Below are 17,920 nucleotides of genomic sequence, written 5' to 3' on the forward strand. Positions count from 1 at the left end.
GTGTACTGGGATGTTGATATGCACACATATCAATACGAAGCTCGTCAGGGCGAAATTAAGGGTGATCAAGTGCCATGGGCTGTTTTCAGACACGAGAATTTCTTATGCAATTTAGTGTTTGGATTGCACATGTTAGAAAATGCAGCATCTTCTTAGCCAGTGCTTTTTATTTGTATTTGTTTTTATTTCCTGTGGTGGTGCTCAAGCAAATTGAAGCAAGTCTAAGTATCATTTTCCATATGTCCACATCAAACTGACCCTCAATAAGCACCGTGCTGAAACCAGAATATCAGCTGAAGACAGCTCCAACTTCATCACCTGCGAGACTGAACAGTTCTTACTATGTCGAAAAGAGCTACACATTCTGCTGCACGTTACTTTATCAAACAGACCGGCAACAGCCTTTTTCTGCCTCATTTTGTTCTTTTGTGATGTGCTCTTTGCAAGTTTGTGGCTGAAGAGGGTTTCATTTGCCACTGACTTCACACAAGATCTTGCTAAATAAGGCGACACTTTAGTAACACATCCACCCAGCCACTTAAAATCTTGTCTTTACTGGTTATTTTAGAGCCTTTTAGATGCATACAGTACAGAGCCCTTATCTCCATAGGGGTACACAGGCAGGTCAGTTAAAAAACTGATACTTCAAGCTCTGTATTTTTTCTTATTGTGTACTTTATGGCATAGGATTGCATGTTTTCTAGTATTTTTAACTTGTATTGGATATAACTTTTCACATTTACCTGTGTTCTATTATTATATATATATTTATATATATATTCTTCAGGAGGCTGACATGAATACTCCACAGCTGCAGTAGTTTCAGAGATCTAACACTTGTAATGATCATGTTTTCATCTCAGCTGAGTTCCTAAGGAGAGTAGAAGCATTGAGAGTCTTAAAAGTTTCACATTAGTTTACGGATATTTTTTCATTCTTACAACACGCAAAGAAGCACAGCTCCCCAAAATCTGGAGACAGCTATTCAAGTCGATCGTGTCCTTCATTACAAATATAGTCTGCTCAAGCCCACGCCCTGCGCACACACCCTGCGCTCTGCCTATCCGCGTTTCCATCCCAGGATGGTGTTAAAATCCCTCATTATACCAGCCCCCTTGAGCGAATGCACGTTCGTGAGATTCGCTTCTATATATCTTCGCGTCTCTCTGCCCCGAACCGTATCAAAGCCGAAGCTCCTTTAAAAATAGTTTGACCAAGGCTCGGAGCCCAGAGCCAAGCCCCAAACAACCACTGGCGCTGGACCCTGAAAGACATACCAAATCCCCCGCCATCTGGTTGACAAAGATTATCGAGAAGGGAGCAGATTTCATTCCGTTGAATTTCCAGTTTACAGGGCGCCCCCTGTTTACTCACCTTAGTGATATATCAAAGTTTCCCTATCGTTTTTTTTCTCTTCGAGCCTAAAAATACGTGCATCTTTACTTGTATTTTTTCCCCCACACAAACATGTTGTATCAGCACAATGCCATGATGATCTTCGAAGCTCTTTGCATTCCCCCGATCCACCCTGCTCTGAAAGCGACGGGGAAGAATGAACGGTTCGCATTTAACATACAGTACAGTCAGCGCCGGACCGTTTGTACAATTCAAAAATACTTCTTAACGACTGTTGGGAATTGCAATCGTTGGTGTGAAGTGTAATGTAATAGAACATTGTGAAAATATCTCGCTAGTTATTAATTCTGGGGTCCTGCTGTCCTGTCTTTGATTCACGACGAGGGTACCGATGCAGTCATGCTAGTGAGATTTACAGTATACTGAAAGGAAAGTGGATCGCTGTGTTAGATTAATTCATTTAAAATACCACCGAGTATCTCAAATCACCTTAAAACATGAAGTCTTAAAATTACCTGCAAGGCAGTGCTTGAAAGTAATGAATTACATTCAACACTAACGGTACAAGTCTTTCATAGTGTATATTGCCTTTTTATTTACATACACAAACTTTCAAAGCAAACTTTAGGTACTTTAGGTATACGTTGTCTAACATTTTATGGGGGGAAAGATCAGATAACATCACTTTCTAATCTGAACTTTTTTTCCTTTGTTCTCCAAAAACTATCCTACTTTTCTGTGAAAATGGTATTACAATGAGCAGAAGCAGATTAGTTTTTTTTATCAGAAAAGGCGTTTAGAAAAGCAGGAAAATACTTTTGTTCGTATATTCCCCCACAATTTTAAATTTCTACTTGTTAATCATCTCCATTTTTAACTAAAATCTGGCACCGAGCGCGCCTCCCGGTTCAGTTTTCCTCCATTTTACACAGCGTGAGCAGCGCAGAGCCTACAGGTAACAGTGTGCTTGTCAGGTGTCACTGCAGAGAGTGAAACACAGAGCCACAGACACATTTGATACAGCCTTTCCAAAACAACAAGCAGAATTTGCACGGAATTTGGGGGGGGGGGTTGCTAAATTAAACGGTTGATTTCCTAAAAGCACAATTTCCTCCCCGACAGGTTCGCGGATAAAGGATTATTCACTTTGGGCTTTATGATTTATTGGCTAAGCATTCGCAAAACCTGCGTTCCCAGCAGCACGGTTTTCATTTACCAGTTTCAGACTGCATCGACTGTTGATCATCACCTTTTTCTGAAACGGACTTTGCTGAGGTACACAGATACCAGGTACTCAGACACCTCGTTAAAGTGCTTACTCCTCTCTTTGGGAGATTGGATGATTTCACTCATGCTTCATCCCGCTGTACCGGAGGAATATCACTCCGTGGGCGCATTTGCCCACACCTGCTGCGATCACGCCCTGTCGAGGCCAGCACACCATTCTCCGTTGTTAGTGGTCCCTGATGTGCTGCACACTGCCCGTCTCCAGCTCTGCCGTGATCTCATGCACTTTGCACGCTGTGTTGGTCTTCTGCTGCCCACACATGCTCTGAGCCCCGGCTGCCACAGACAGTATGACCTCGTTTCTGGCTTCCCAAGTTAATGGCAGATCAGTCAAAAGCCGGTCATCTCTTTCTCATTTCATACTCATCTTGACCCTTCCCCCTCCCCCCTCATCTCTCCGAGACGAGCCCGAGTGCTTCTCACCTGTTGGTCGTAAAACTGCCTTCACAGAACCTGCTGTGCTACCGGAGGGGTCTTCAGGCGGGGGTTTTTTTCTCCAGCAAAGGGGAACCTGTCTCTCTCACTCTCTCGCTCTCTCTCTCTTCCCCTCCCCTGCTATCTCTCATACATCAAAGCCAGACCAGCTGGCTTTGGATAGCTTCCTTCTCGCCCTGAGAGGCCTGACTTCACACCCTCTGCCTCCTCACTCGCTCCTCGGTCTCTCTGCCTGCAGGGATCAGGGTGACAGCAGTTTGAAGGACAGGATCCCAGATGCACGCAGACATCCCGGGCATGCGTTGTGCGGCTGGGCTGGGCTCGGGGGGCTTGGCTGCCCAGCCGCCACTGTCACTCAGCAGCGTGGAGGGCTTGTTTCTTGTTCGTTCGTATTAATATTATTAACATCAGGGTTGCGACAGGGGCAATGCAGGGCAAATATCAGACGGCTTTTCTTATTTGACTGACACTGTTGCCCTGACCTGGAAATGCTGGCAGGATAAAGCCTGGTTCTTCCTCGAATTGGATGGTATGGTGCTTGGTTGGAATCAATGTCCAAGCTACAGGAAAACCTTTAAGTTCTCGTGTTTTATCTGTGCTTTAAGTCCGATTATCATGAAACAACCATGGCGGTAACGACAATATTACAGGGCTTTAGGGAAGTTAAACACGACGTGATATCATAATGATATTTGTCCAAGGATATTTTTAATTTCATCACGGATCATTGACCATGGTACTGGTTTATACAACAGGAATTGTGTGGCAGAAACCGTTCTAGACCACAATGTCTCAGTGTTTATTATAGACCCATAATCTATTCTTGAATTTCCGGGGACCCGTGTGGAAACGCAGGGCACTGAAGGTGAGAGGAGCAGCTTCACCCTTGGAATAATGAGGTCTGACACAAACTACAAAGGCACAAAGTGGAACCTAGGGAAACCTCAAGAAAAGAACAGATCTTTTCCTGCTGATATTTCCGGCATGTTCCTATACCTTTCTGATTATTCCAGCAGGTTCTCACCTGAGTTTTGGGATACAATTCATCCAGTGATGACCAACTGACTGTTTCCCTCCTGCATTGTTGTAGGTGTTCATGGTGGAACTAAAGCCATCTTCAGTTAAGAAGGATAAACATTCTTTTGAAAGCACAGTTTCAAGCAGGACACAGTTAATGGCTGAAAAGCATCACAGCGGCACGATGTACACAGTTTGCTACACAGGCTGCCTCATAAGTCATGATATCATTCCATTAGTGCACATACAGCGTCTGTCAGCCCCAGCCCCTCACGCCCCAGCATTTTCTGAATGGGTGGTGTGTTTCTGTTTTTTTAGAAGGGTTTTTTTATGTCAAGGAAATGGAACAAACCATCTAACCACTGTGACACATCTTGTCCATCTGTACTGGAGCTGGGGTGGTTAGCCAGCCTGCGTGCACCTACTGTGCTGCCCTTGAAGAGCGCTCAGTGACAGGTTCACCAGTGAGAGCCAGCTTTCCAGATTGAATCCCAGAAGAAAGAGGCTGCAGGTCCCTCAGAGAATTTTGGGAGTTCAGAGTATACTTTTATCCCCATGAGACCAATGGACTCAGAATTCCTGGATTCTTCCCAGAACTGTCCTATCTCCCTCACCTTCTGTTTGTCCAGGTTTTTGTTCCAGCCAGCAATGGATGATTTCCTTTAAAATCCATTTCATAAGCAGTATGGACAACCCTTCTGTTTTGAAATAAACAGGGACAAGCATGTCCATGCATTATACACTCAGTAAAAAAAAAAACGTAAGTTAAGATAAATAATCTAGATCTGTCTGGATCAAACATTTGGAGTGGTAGGGGAGGGATACCAGAACAGACCTGGGGAAATATGGAAATAACCCAAAATGAAACAGCAGAAAAAAATGAAAAGATTTCATGTGCAAAGTTTGCAGAGGGCAGATTTTGGGAGGTCTATTGTCAGGATTTGAGACAGGGGCACAGCTGTTTTCATCAGCCTGACGCGGGACCATAAATAGCTCCAAAAATCACTTTCCTTCCAATTAGAAAAAGGAACAGGGACTGTAAAAATGCACTGTATGCAACTTTTAAAAATCTTCCTACGAAAAATGAGGGCTTCTATCTAGCACATTTAACACTATATCGAAATGATGCTGGCTTTTATAAATTAGGACAGCTGTTGTACACAAAAGGCATAGATCGCATTCTTGCGCAGGATTTAGAAAGCACTCAGCCCAGCCTGAAACCCACTGTGAGACAACACTTCATTACCCAGAGCTCATTAGGAGTCTTGTCTCCCAAAAGAATTCATCCAGGCTTTTGTTTTTTTCTACTGGGAGACTCACGTCTGAGGATTCAGTTTATTCATCTCTTTTCTGCACTCTTTTGTTCATGTGTTCCCTACATTATGTTGCTGATGGACTCTGGGCTGTTGTTCCCCATATCCACGGCAAAGTGGGAGCAGAGTGGGGGGAAAAAACCAACAATCCAGGGAGGGCGAGGGAGAAAGATATCGCCAGAGCAGGGCCAGTGGAGAAAAACAACAGCAGCTTGCACTTTGAAACCTGGGGAGTTGAACTCCATCTCTCGCACCTGAAAACTGAACGGGAGAGCCAGTCCCTCCTGAGATCAGAGGGTAAGGGCATTCCCCTGGTGAAAGAGCTCCGCTTCACTTCCAAAGAACAAACAAAACCCAAGATGCCCTGTGCACTCTGTTTGTCTTATTAGGGAGAATTCTGAGCGCATTGCCCACGAGGGTGGCTCATTGTGATACAGAGATACGAGCCGTAAATAACTCAACCCCTCCTCCGCTACCGAGATGGAGTAATCAGAGATTAAGATCTACTGTACTTCTTTTAAAAGTCAGAATGGATCAAAAAGTGGGTAACAGGCCACCCTCGGCTTCCTACCAGCCCTGGTCTTGTGGAGAAAGCCAAGTATGAATGTATAAATATTTTATCAATATACAGTATGACCTTCCCAAAGCACAGAGAAAGGCTTCACATCGCACTGATTAGGACTATCATTTTTCTTCCTGTGAAAAAAAAAATAAAATAAAATGCGAGCAGAGCCTGAGGCAGAGTTTTCTTTTTTTTTCCCTTTGACATTTACAAAACAAACCAAAGTGGAACTGGATGTTGGTGTTAAGAAAATACCAAGTTGTCTGTGAGCAAATTTTGCCAGAGCTTTAGCTACTGTATCTGTATGGGGGGTTTAAAAATAACCTCCGTGTCTCGCAGCCTGGCTCTGCTTTCTCATTACTGACTGTAATTAACACTAACCATACCCTGCCAGCTTCGCATGACGCACCAGACTCTACAGAACTTGTTTCTTCTACACGGGCTTTGTTGAGGTTTTAATCAAGTTTTATAACCAGAGTTTCAGCACATTTCTCGAGCAGATTTAAAACTGTTTCGCTTTGTTTTGTTTGTTTGTTTGTTTCTCACAGACTGTGTCATCTAGTCTTACAATGGTAATCCGAATCTTGACACAGAAATGGCAATATTTTTTAATATTGTGATACACAGCCAACACTCACACCATAAGAAGCTAACACAGGCAGCAAGGTGAAATGCACTAAGGCATTAAGTGGTATTCTGCAGGGTTACTTGTAATGGTTCTATTGTTCGTTCTGCTGTTGAAAGTGGATTTACAGTTTGCAATAATTGTTGATAGGAAAATTGCCTTAGTGTAACCTAGTAGGCAAGGTTACCTGCAATATTGCTGAGAGAATCAGAGATGCACACTACTGATATTTATGGTGCAAATGCTGTAACTGTTACAGAAGTCTTGATCTCTTCTTTCAGCTGAAGGACTCACTACCCAGTGGAAAGATCTGTGAACCTACTTTCTTTTTTAATAAAAAGCTTGACCTGTCTGGCTAGCAGAATAGTTAGCCATAAGTCTTCAAGCGATCGTTACAAAAACCGCTGACTATTAATTGCCGACATTTGTTGATAAAAGGTAAAAGAAGGAATGAATTGCTTCGTATGAAAACAGACTGATAGCATTTAATAAAGAACAGCATATCCAGGTAAGCAGCAAGCATTCTGAAAGCAGACTGGATTGTCTATGAGAACATGAAGAGATTAGATCAGAGGGTCTTACTAACGGCTTAAGCTAATTCTTAGTGAGGAGTCTGGACCCAGAGGCACTGTCTCTGTCTTCATGTATTCTCATATTTTTTGCTTTACAAAAACGGAGGTCAAGGGGCTTCAAACCTCATCCTGTGTGTTTGTTTTGATCATGGGTGTTGTCCCCACTCGAAGTAAATAGCTCCTAGCCACAATCTGAGGTACTTAATTACCTCTATCATTCTGGGAAGCTATAGCTCCATTTTAAATGGGCCAGCTATACTGCATTTACTATAGCGAGCTCATTAAAAATTGAACAAGGTCAGAAATGATACTCTTGTCTTCATTATTCATTGTGCCCTTAATTTCAGGTATTATTTCATTAATCTTATATAAGAAGGCTGTTTAATAATTTACCCTGACATTTTGTTGTCAGGTAACATTATCTACTATTTCTATGGCTGGCTGCCAATTAAAATTACTTAAGACTAAATGAAGACTCTGGCACAGACAACACAGATAACATTCAGTGTTCCGGACTTCATTGTCTGTTGTAAGTAGCTTTGTATCTTCCTGAGCCTTAAGTGTACAGTTAAGTTGTTTAGTTCAGTTTTAAGACCTATTCCCTGCAGGTAGGGATGAACAGGCTTCAGGGTGGAGCAGTGATCAGGCCTCTAGAGTCCATCCTGGAGGGTTGTAGATTCAAACCCCAGGTGAGGATGGTCATGTTGTACCCCTGAGCCAGGCACTTGCAGCTCCAATAACTTCTCTGCCATATAACCATCTCTCTAGGTCATCGCTGCAAATCCAAATTTAAACCTACAGAAAAACATACAGGGTGGCACAGTGGTGCTGTGGTTCTCATTGCTGTCTCGCAGCACTGGGGCCCTGGGTTTAATTCCAGACGTGGGGCGCTGTCTGTGTGGAGTTTGTATGTTCTCCCTGTGTTTGTGATGGTTTATGCCAGATGTTCTGGTTTCCTCCCACAGCCCAAGGGCATGCTGGTAGGTTAATTGTCTTCTGGGAAAACTGGCCCTGGTGTGAGTGTGTTTTGCCTGTGATGAACTGGCATCCCATCCAGAGTGTATCATGCTAGTTGCTTGCCAGGACAGGCTCCGACTCCCCCCTGACCATGTACTGGATAAAGAGGTTAGAAAATGGATGGAAAAACATACAGAAATTAAACAGAATGCAGTCTTTAAATTGCGATACACATTGACACAACATTCTGGCATATGGTGGTATAGATGAGGAGCATATGGAGAAAATAGAACATTTTATTCTTATCAAATGCCATCAAGGCAAGAGGGAAAATAAAGTCTTTCCATTTGCTTTGAGAGGAAAAAGGAATAATAGAAGGACTCTCATCTGCTTCAGAAGCACAATGTTCCCCTCGCTGTATGTGCTGCTATATTTCAGCAGGCACGTCCGGAATGAGACGTATTAAAGGAATCACACACACGTGTTCTACCCGGGAATCCCGATTCGAAAGGTCTAGGAAAGATCAGAATCAATAGGAGAAAAAAGAGGCACAAATACATTAGCAGAGCACGGCTGGTTTACAAGCGAGGGTAGGCCATCTTCTTATCAGAGGTGATTTCCGCTGAAACAGAAAGCATACCGCGCCATCACAGATCTGGCAGGGGAGGGGGCATTTATTGACACCCGGGCAGTAATGGGAGGGAGGCCGATTGTTTTTCTTGTCAGGGCGTCTGGGAGGTCAACCACCAGCACACGACACCTGTGTTGAGGTCAGACAACAGCTGAGGGGGATCCTGTAGGGACTTTCTTTTAAAAAAATCCCTCTAAATTTTTTTTATTTTTTTTGGTTGATATAGTACAGCAGGTTTTTACTGGTCAATTCAGGATATCACCTTGCTTAAGGCCTGGGATACCTGTCCATATGGTCAAATGAAGACATAAATAGACTCATTTTGCAAAGAAATGTTAAAGACAGAAGACTCTGCTGTCATTAGGGCCTGAGGCTGTGGAAACCATGTTCAGCATATACTCCAGAAAAACTGAGCTGAAATTGTTTCCTTGTGTAGAAATGAGTAAAAAATAATGAGCACAGAGCTGTGGGGTCTGGAACTGGAAGACCCCTTCAGGAAGCAGCTAGATTTGTTAGACTGGCTGAAAGGCCTCTTCTCTTCAGTTGCATCCACTGTAATGGTTTCAACGAGGGGGTTTCCATGTGGCTCGACCGGTAAAGTCACTCACTCGGAGGGCAGCTTGCAGTACGCGATCCAGGTGTCGCAGGTTCGAGCCTGGGTCGTGTCAATAGCCGGACGTGAGGGGGATTTCCCGAGTTGTGGCTCATTAGCTCATCAGCACAAGGGTGTGGGCTGGGGTGAGAAAGCCCGGCATCTGCAGGCCTGGGGTGGCGTCGGTGAGGGCCGGCTCTCCTCCTCTGTGGTGCTAGGCGGCAGGCAGCTTGTCAGAAGATGATTGGCCCAGCAGCTGGCCGGGTCACAAGGGCTTGTCTGCACCTCCTCATTCGACTCCTGCGGATGGAGGGGAGGGCACCGAAGTCCAAGGCATAGAGACACGATGGCAACTCCTGTCTGGCAGATCTATAATCAAAAACTGCTTATTCTCAATTTAAAAGGCAAAGGATGAAGGATTAAAGAATAACTAGTGGATTGCCAAGAAAACAAAATCAATAATCACTCATGCTTGTTGCAGCAGTGAATCTGGTTAAAAAATCTTTTAACCATGTTTTAATTGATGTTTCCCATCAGGAAAGGTTTTAACCATAAGAATCACAAACTCTCTTACTCTCACTCTCCTTCAAGGAGACCTCTTCACGTCTGCACCCTTTCTTCTGTTCTTATATTGCTGGGTTTCCTACAGCCCTGCTGCCTCCTCTTTAAGCACCTCTGTAAACCAATGGCAAACAAATAAATATGCTATCAAAAGAAGAATCAACCATTCACATGCCATCTAAAAATCAACTCCAGCTCCCTGCAAAGAAGCACAGGCTTAATTGACAGGCTTTGGTGTGGTTTCGATTAAAAAGAAGCTGCAGCAGTGACCCCAGTTTCTCGCTGGCAGGAGATCTGACACCATCCCCAGACTTGGGATTGAAATGCCGTGAAACTCAAGGCAGCCTCTGTCAGCAACTGCGTTTGCCAGCTACTGTCCGTTTAGCAGTTTGTCTCATGTGCTGCAGTTTGCAGCATGGGTGCTGACCCCGGATCTCCCCACACGTGCATGTGCACAACACTCAGAGAGGCGCAGCAGGTCCGTTAGAGCTGGACCGAACAAAAGTACAGCAGTGTGGGAAAAGCTGTAGCACGAACCAGTAAAGATGGTATTTACTATGGGCCCTGGGAACAGCTGCCAGTTCATTTTTGCAATAGCTAGTTAGGAAGAACTGTGACATGATCCACGACGGGAACTACTGAAGTCCTGCGGCAGGAGTGACACCATTGTTTCCATCAGTAGCGATGGGATTGAAGAATGAATTAACAGCAGAAATGAAGGAAATGTACGGAAGTAATGCAAATAAAGTCTGAAAGAGGAGGCGGAGAAAAATCTTTTTCGAACTGAGAAATGTTAGAAAGGGTCTCTATAAGGACAGACAGATGTGTCTGGGGAGACTAGCATTCCTCTTACCTAAGCCTCATAAATAAGGTTTATGGTGAGACAGGGAATGCCTCTTGGAGGCCCAGTTTATTAACTATTAAAAAGGAAACAGTGTGATAGAGCACCAGGTGTGGGATGATTCTTTCCTGGCCTGGAATTATAAACACCTCAACACTTGCCCTGCTGTGGTAAAACAGCCTTTTCGTGCAAAGCACACAATACGTCCATTTGACAAAAATAGTCCTTTCTGTTTCTGCTCACTTTTTTCACACTCCAGTGCCTACATCCAGAATGCCCTACAGTGTAAGTTTGGACTCCAGATAGGAGGACTCAGTCCCAACACCTCACATTTCCCTTCTCTGCTGGACACTTCATCACTCTGCCTGCGTCTTCAAGTAGCTCCCTGGAGTACAAGATGAGCTGTGTTGGTTTCATCCTCCTCCAGGTGAGCTTTGAGACCATACAACTGGATTTTCGCGGTCTTCAAGCAAACATTGGGCTGAACAGGGCAACAAGCAGCAAAGGGCATCTCCAGAGAGGTGTCAAGATGGAAACTCAAAGACACAGATGGGTGTTAACGTTATACCTTGGCATTTGCATACTCTTATACTTTCTGAGAAAAAAAAACACCTCAGCTTTATCTCTAGGCTTTTTCAATACCTACATTTGACTGAAGTTCCCCACCAGGAGACCTGTCTTCCTCCAACTAATCAAGCTTCACCCAGAACTGAAGCCGTTTAGTGCTCACCAGGTTTGTGTCTCACTTAGGCTTAGCACACAGGCTTTAGTTTGATGTCAGCACGAATACACGTGCCCTTCCTAATAGGCTTTTGTTGTCACAGCTCCCACAGCATTTTCTCAGTCTGTTTAGCCATTTTCTGTTTCCAAAACTGTGAGGGCTTTAGTTCTGACACAGGAAGCCCTTTTTCCCCATTTTCCACACCTGCTGGATGTTGCGTTTCCTTGGAAGTTTCTATAACAAAACAAAACATAGGCATGTTTTTTTTTTTCATTAAAAAGTGGACAAACATAGGGAAGTCAAAGAGAATATCTGAACATTTCTCTAAAGGTGTCTGATGGCAGGCTAGCAGTGCCCCATGGTAGGTGCTTTGTACTTGAGTGTTTTTATGGTTTATCTTTTAATTTTACTACCTGAAATCAAAACCACTCCACCCTCCGTTGTGTTCCTCAATGCGGGGGAAATGAATCCTGCGACCGACTGACGGACAAGCCCGTGTGCTCCTGGGTTTGCCTGTGAAAAATGAGTGCCCAGTATGGGTCCACTGAAGCACACGTTGCTCTGGTATTTACAAAGCTCAACTGCAAAGTCAGTCTTGGCTGAGTACACATGCTCTGCAATAAATAATTTGCCTTTTATCCTGTGATAGGTGAATATGCTTCCTAGGACAGCGTTTTGCTGGTCTACGTCTGCCACAACTGAATAAACACAGACAGCACAGGGGGTTTGCCATCCTCTTGCCAGTTGATAATGGCAGACTTTATTCCAGTCACGCCCTTGGCAGCTTTTAATGCTGCGTTAGCAAACATCCGTCTGTCTGGATCCCAATGAAGGAATACTCATCTCACACTTTGCCACCTAAACAGGTAGCCCAGCCCAAAGAGTAAAAAAAAGAATATTCACCCTTTCTGACTCTGTACTAGACAGACCCTGGCAAAACCTGCAGTATCAATCTCTCGGACAGCAAGGTTGTGTTTTGAGAACCACTCTCATCAGGGCGTTAAAGGTGCCATTCCTTTTTTACCAACCCTTTTCAGATCTCCTCATCCCGCACCTGCTGCTACTTTCTGCTCCATGAAACCAGCCCCTTCGCTCTGATTCCTTCCTCTTTTACTTTCTCTCTTTTTTCTCCTTTCACACAGGTAAACAAAAGGCAGACACAGGGGATTTGAACAGCATCTGTTTGCCTGGCACAGGTAATAAATTTGCATGTCAGGCAAGCACGTCTCAGATTAAAAAATGTTTTGTTTCAGATGATTTATGAGGCCCCCTGAAGTCTGCTGGACTTGGCAGGGAATAGTCGCATTTGCGTGGTGCAAATTGGGGGAGGGGATCAGGGGGTGTGCTACAGAAAGACTGATCTCTACCTGCCTCATACAATACTTTCTCCTTCCATTAATCAACACGAAGCACATTCAAAAAATAAAAAGACTAGAAGGAACAAAGTTGTCCTTTTTCTTTCTTTTTTTTTGAAGTTTAACTCAACGTGGACACAGGAGGACTCATTCTGCACATCCTGTGCCAACTCCCTGATCACCCTGAAGCCTCCTCCCTCACGTGAGCTGATCTTTCAGGAGGCACAAGACCTCTGTTTCAGAGCCGATCGCCGGCCAACACCCCACAGCCTTCCCTCCAGCACACCGGCGCTGCAGGTGAGCTGCGAGAGGAGCACAGAGGCAGAGAGAGCAGGAGACAGGTACAGAGGCAGCTCCCACCAGGAGCAGTGCTCTTAGCTCCTCTTGTAATCCTACTGGAATTTGACACTCGTGTTCTGTGCTGGGGGAATGGAACTGAACATGGAGTTAAGAAGCCTTTGCTGGTATGACTGGTTTCCACCTGTATCCATGGCAGTACAGGGCAGGCACCGCAATCATATACAAAAATCCTTTTGTTTTAAATTAATCCTATGACACATTAAAATGTGCATTAGTGAACAATGCAAAGTTGGTGCATGCAACACTGTGCAGTGTAGCCATGAAGACTACAGGTTCTAGCCTTGTGTGTAATACGGGGCCTGATGCAGATGATCATGAGGTTATTGAAAAAGGCTCGAGTCTGCACATGAGGGGGGGGGGGGGATGAAATAATATCACTGATCTCACGACTGATTATTTTGACATGGTGGTACCCAGTGCTCTCCTGCAGAAACAGCTGCTTCAGCACTGCACTTCTCAAAAAGGTGCTGAATGAATACAGACACAATTGTCACATATTCTCATGGCTAAATATCAGTGCTTTTCGCTTTCAGCCCACTCCAGCACCATCAAGGTTAACTGTGAAAGTGTCCCAGATCTCTTAACGCTGCCTTTATCTGAGGTAGTGAGAGTGTCCTTGGGATCGACATTGAACACATTACAATGGAGGCAGCGACTGTTTGACTTTGATAGGAGCTCGGCTTTCACATGATAAACAACATTTGTTTTTTTTAACTGGTTCTGCACCACATGGCTCTCTTCTGGAGCAGATGCTGGGTTTCCTGACTGGCCCGGGAGTCAAGGGACTTGCAAAACCTTTTATTTGTGCATTCGTGCATCTTGCTATTCTGCCTTTTGCTTCCCCTGGCAGGATTTAGGTTTTTCCGAGGTCAGAGCACTGGATTCAGAAGGGCTACAGAGCAAAAATAAGATGGGGAAGGTTTAAGAAAGGTATCAACTGCAGTAAAGCATTGCGACTGTACATTAGCACATCTGCATATGAACTCCACAGCTCCTGTAGTCAACAAGCACAAGGTGATAAACAGCCTTACACACTGTGGTGAGTGGTGTGATAGTCCCAAAGGCTTTTCTGCTATCTTGCAAGATCTAGAGGTTTGGTGGTTTCTTGAAATCTAGTGTTGCCAAGTTTGCAGAGAGACTGAGTGAAGTAGAGTCTTAAGATCCTACTTGCCCCTGACAAAACCGTCTGCTTGTTTCTTTCACCCTGCCCTGCTGCTTACTGTACCCACCTCGATCGCCTGCTCCAGCTAACACAGGACTGTTTTATGTTCTATGCCAACAAAAACCTCCCAACACCAGGTAGCAAGATCAAAATGGCCAGAGCGCTGTGCATGTGCTGCCTCATCCCCACACGGCATTTCCTTCTTCCTGGCCTCCAAGTCATGGATTTGAAAATGCCCCCATCTTCTGCCCCCAGAAACCTGGCTATGATCCCTCACTACACAGTTTCACCTGCGTTCTGGCCTTTCTGCAGATTACAGAAAAGGAAATCAATGAATGCCACAGCCTTGTCACTTTCAAAATGACAAGTTGTTGTTTTCACAGTAAGGCAGGGTGACACTAGACACAAGGCCTAAACGTGACACATTATTGTTTACACGCGTATGAATAAAGCAGCCGTTTTAGCAGAAGAGGGGGAAAAACAAAGAAAATAATTATAGATTTTCTCTCTAAACTCAGTTTAAAATTGATTTGGATACTGAAAAAAACTATCAAATGGATTAAAAAGCTTGAATTGAATTCTATTATTCTTCTTTAAAAAAGTTTGCCCCCTATATGGGATACAAAGTGGATAGAAAATGGATGGATGGGAAAGGGTTTCCTTTTAATTGCCTTAATTGGGTTTTTTTCTCATCTCCTCTGAGTTTAAAGGTTAACGATATGCTTTAATGCAGTTTCACACATTGTAAGACTCAGAATCAAGGTCAGTCAAATCAATTTTTTTTTTACTTTAATTCCTAAGAACTAACATTTTTTTTCCAGAATGCATGTATGGGCAGTGAGTGTGTATTTTGAGACCAGATGTTTCCATCTTTGACCCAAATCCAAAGATGCATGTCTTTCAGCGGTAGCTCATGAAGTAGTTCATGGATTCTCAAACCTGTGTGCTGCCCCCTAGGGGACAGGAGGTCAAAACCTTACCACTGGCTGACGGTAGCTGGGCATTCTGTTGCCTAGGGGCTGGTTGAATCTGCACTTGGCCACAGCCACAGCAGCAGCAGCTGAACCCCTATCAGCGTCCTGTCAGTGCAATGTGAAGAATGCGCCAGGAACGTGGTTCAGAATCACAGGGCATTGGAAGTGTTAATGTTTTCAGCTGTGTGCGAAATACTGTGCTGGGCTGGGACAGGGCTGGCCAGCTCTTTGAGTGTTTTAAGTTCTGGCTAGAATGCTATGGGAGTTCTGATAAAAACACAACAGAGTTATTCCACAAAAGGAGGGAGAGATGGGTGCGTGGCACACAGGTTGCTCAGAAGCCATCTGGTAACGAGAGGAGTTCTGAAGTTTTTACACTGCGGTGCCAATTTCTCTTCCACACTCTCTAGATAAAGCCCAGATAAAATTCTCAATCCACGTTTCGGCAAATACGTTGCCCTTTGTTAGGTCTGAACCACTGACAATCATGCAGTTGCTTCCTGAAAAATCTAGATTGCATTTTCGGTCTGGATCAAAAATCTCTTCCTGGAAACATAAACATACAGCTCCTTTGTGTAAGTACAGGGTTAAAGATCCTCAGAGGTGTGAAATAACTCCTCCTGTGCTGTGACTTGTGGGGCTGTCCTGCTGGAAAACAACACTACTGGTGAATCTCTGGCTAGGCTAGTAATCGATTCAGTTAAGACTATTCCGAATTAAACCTTATATTCTGTTAACAACATGTAAGGCCATTCGTGGCTCTGAGTGTTTATATTTACAGGAACTACTGTAGCTGAAGAAGAAAGAGATCTCTGCCTGCAAATACGAATTCAGTCGTTAGGTGCAAGAGACCTGCGCTGGCTGTGTCGTGTGCCATCCTGCTCAGCCCTCCCCTCCTCAGGAAGTGCGCAGTGGAATCTGCGGTTCTGTTATCGCTGTCACGGCAGCCTGGCCACAGGCCCGCGGGCCCACAGCCCCGCAGAAGAGCACGGAGCCGGCACCACGCAGCTCGACCTCGGCACGGCCGAAGGACAGAGCAATGGAACGAGTCGGCGCGCAGCTGGAGCAGGGGGCAGGAGGAACACAGGAGCGTCTGGCCTGATCAAAGACATCGGCCTGGATGGAGGGATGGAGCCGGGAGAATAAAGGAGATTTAAAGTTCACTCAGCACTTTGCTCTTATCGGTGGTGGTATTATATTGCTTGCCCTCTAGATAAGCTTATTTACCATGGGATATGAGCTGGCGTGTGCTGTTGTAGCATGCCAAATGCCATGATCATTTCGGACTCATGGACGTTTATGTTAACAGGGGGTTTGTACTGCTGGTTTGAGCGGATAGGCACTCGGCTACTTGCAGCCAAATGAGCTAGACAAGCAGAATCCCCTCCTCCCTTTTGTAAACTTTCTTATGAAATTTTCATTAGACAACAGTCTTCTAGAGCAGGTGTATTACTATCTGTAACATAATTTAGCTTTTAATATATTTAATACTCTATTAATTCATATTCATCCATCCAAACCCTTTTTTGCATTTTTGCATCAGATGTTTGCACAGCACCAAAAAGTCCGTATGTGTGACTGTAGAGAAACGTGTGTGCGCAGAGAAACACACAAGACTTCTTATCCTCTCCACTGTTCTATTAGAAATTATCCTTAGGAGAGTTATTCTCCAAAAAGCAAGTGGTGAGGTGAGGTGGGGATTGTGCTCTTAGGAATGAAACTAAAGAGCGCGTCTTAACACAAAGTATCATACAGGATGTGACTGAAACAATTCACTCAAGCATGTCACTGAACCTTATTCCCCAGAATCCTTCATGAAAAGGTTGGCAGAGAATCAGGGATCAATAAGCTAATAAGAGACTGAACAAGCAAGATGGGCTAAATAGTCTCCACATGTTATCAACCTTTCCTGTGCTCCTGTGTTCCTGAATATGAATTGTTCAAAACATCTGGAACATCTGTAACACAAAGTATTAGTCTATCCATGAGTATCTTATGACCCTTCAATGGTGAACTCTGTAGTTATTGGAGTATTAAAGCTTTTCCCTTAGGCCTAGGGCATAAATTGGTCCAGTAATACCAGGAGAACTTCAGAGAGAAAAGGCTTTGAAATGGATTGCTGTGGTGTAGTCACTGAAAACAATTAACTTTAGAAAACATGCTAATGGTCTTTAAACGGACTCTGTTCAATGCCATGTTTTCCTCTTTGCTGAACATGAGAGTCAGGATAGGATCTGTGTCAATGATGAGAAGTGAGAAGGACTTAAAAACTTAGCAGACTGTACCACAGACAGTAAAACAGGAATTAAAATGTGCAGAGAAAATGGCCTTTTAATACAGGAGTAGTTTGATTTTAAAAGGTAACTTTTGGTAAATAAGCATTGCTCTCAGTTAATCAAAGTTTCAGCTTGTGTACTAAAGAAAACTCATTTTAGTGTTCTTGTTAAAATCTCCTGGGGCTCCTGATGCCAGATGACAACCTTACTGCCCTAAGCACTGTGCTTCATCACCTGCTTGTCTTGGACGGCTGCCCACACTTCAGCAAGCCTGCTCAGCCCTGGCAGGCAGGCTGGGAAAGTGGCAGCTGGGAGAGGGCAGA

General features: G+C 44.3%; 2 protein-coding genes across 10 annotated transcripts in view; both read right to left on the bottom strand.

Annotated features, from left to right (window-relative positions):
- The window catches only part of mef2aa (myocyte enhancer factor 2aa), a 153,681-nt gene extending 150,368 nt beyond the window's left edge, over nt 1-3,313 (bottom strand). For 8 of the 9 annotated variants that reach the window (XM_088920210.1, XM_088920206.1, XM_088920201.1 and 5 more), the window contains exon 1: nt 3,067-3,312. The gene's annotated coding sequence lies outside the window, so the exon portion shown is untranslated. Of the gene's footprint in view, nt 1-3,066 lie in introns of all 9 variants that reach the window. The other variant, XM_088920203.1, reaches the window with a different exon arrangement.
- An 8,350-nt stretch (nt 3,314-11,663) lies between these two features.
- Nucleotides 11,664-17,920, bottom strand: part of lrrc28 (leucine rich repeat containing 28) — a 59,506-nt gene continuing 53,249 nt past the window's right edge. The window contains exon 11 of the transcript XR_016091335.1: nt 11,664-11,704. The gene's annotated coding sequence lies outside the window, so the exon portion shown is untranslated. The remainder of the gene's footprint in view (nt 11,705-17,920) is intronic.

This window comes from Atractosteus spatula, chromosome 7 (assembly GCF_055471065.1).
Source record: "Atractosteus spatula isolate fAtrSpa1 chromosome 7, fAtrSpa1.hap1, whole genome shotgun sequence".
Taxonomy (NCBI): Eukaryota; Metazoa; Chordata; class Actinopteri; order Semionotiformes; family Lepisosteidae; genus Atractosteus; species Atractosteus spatula.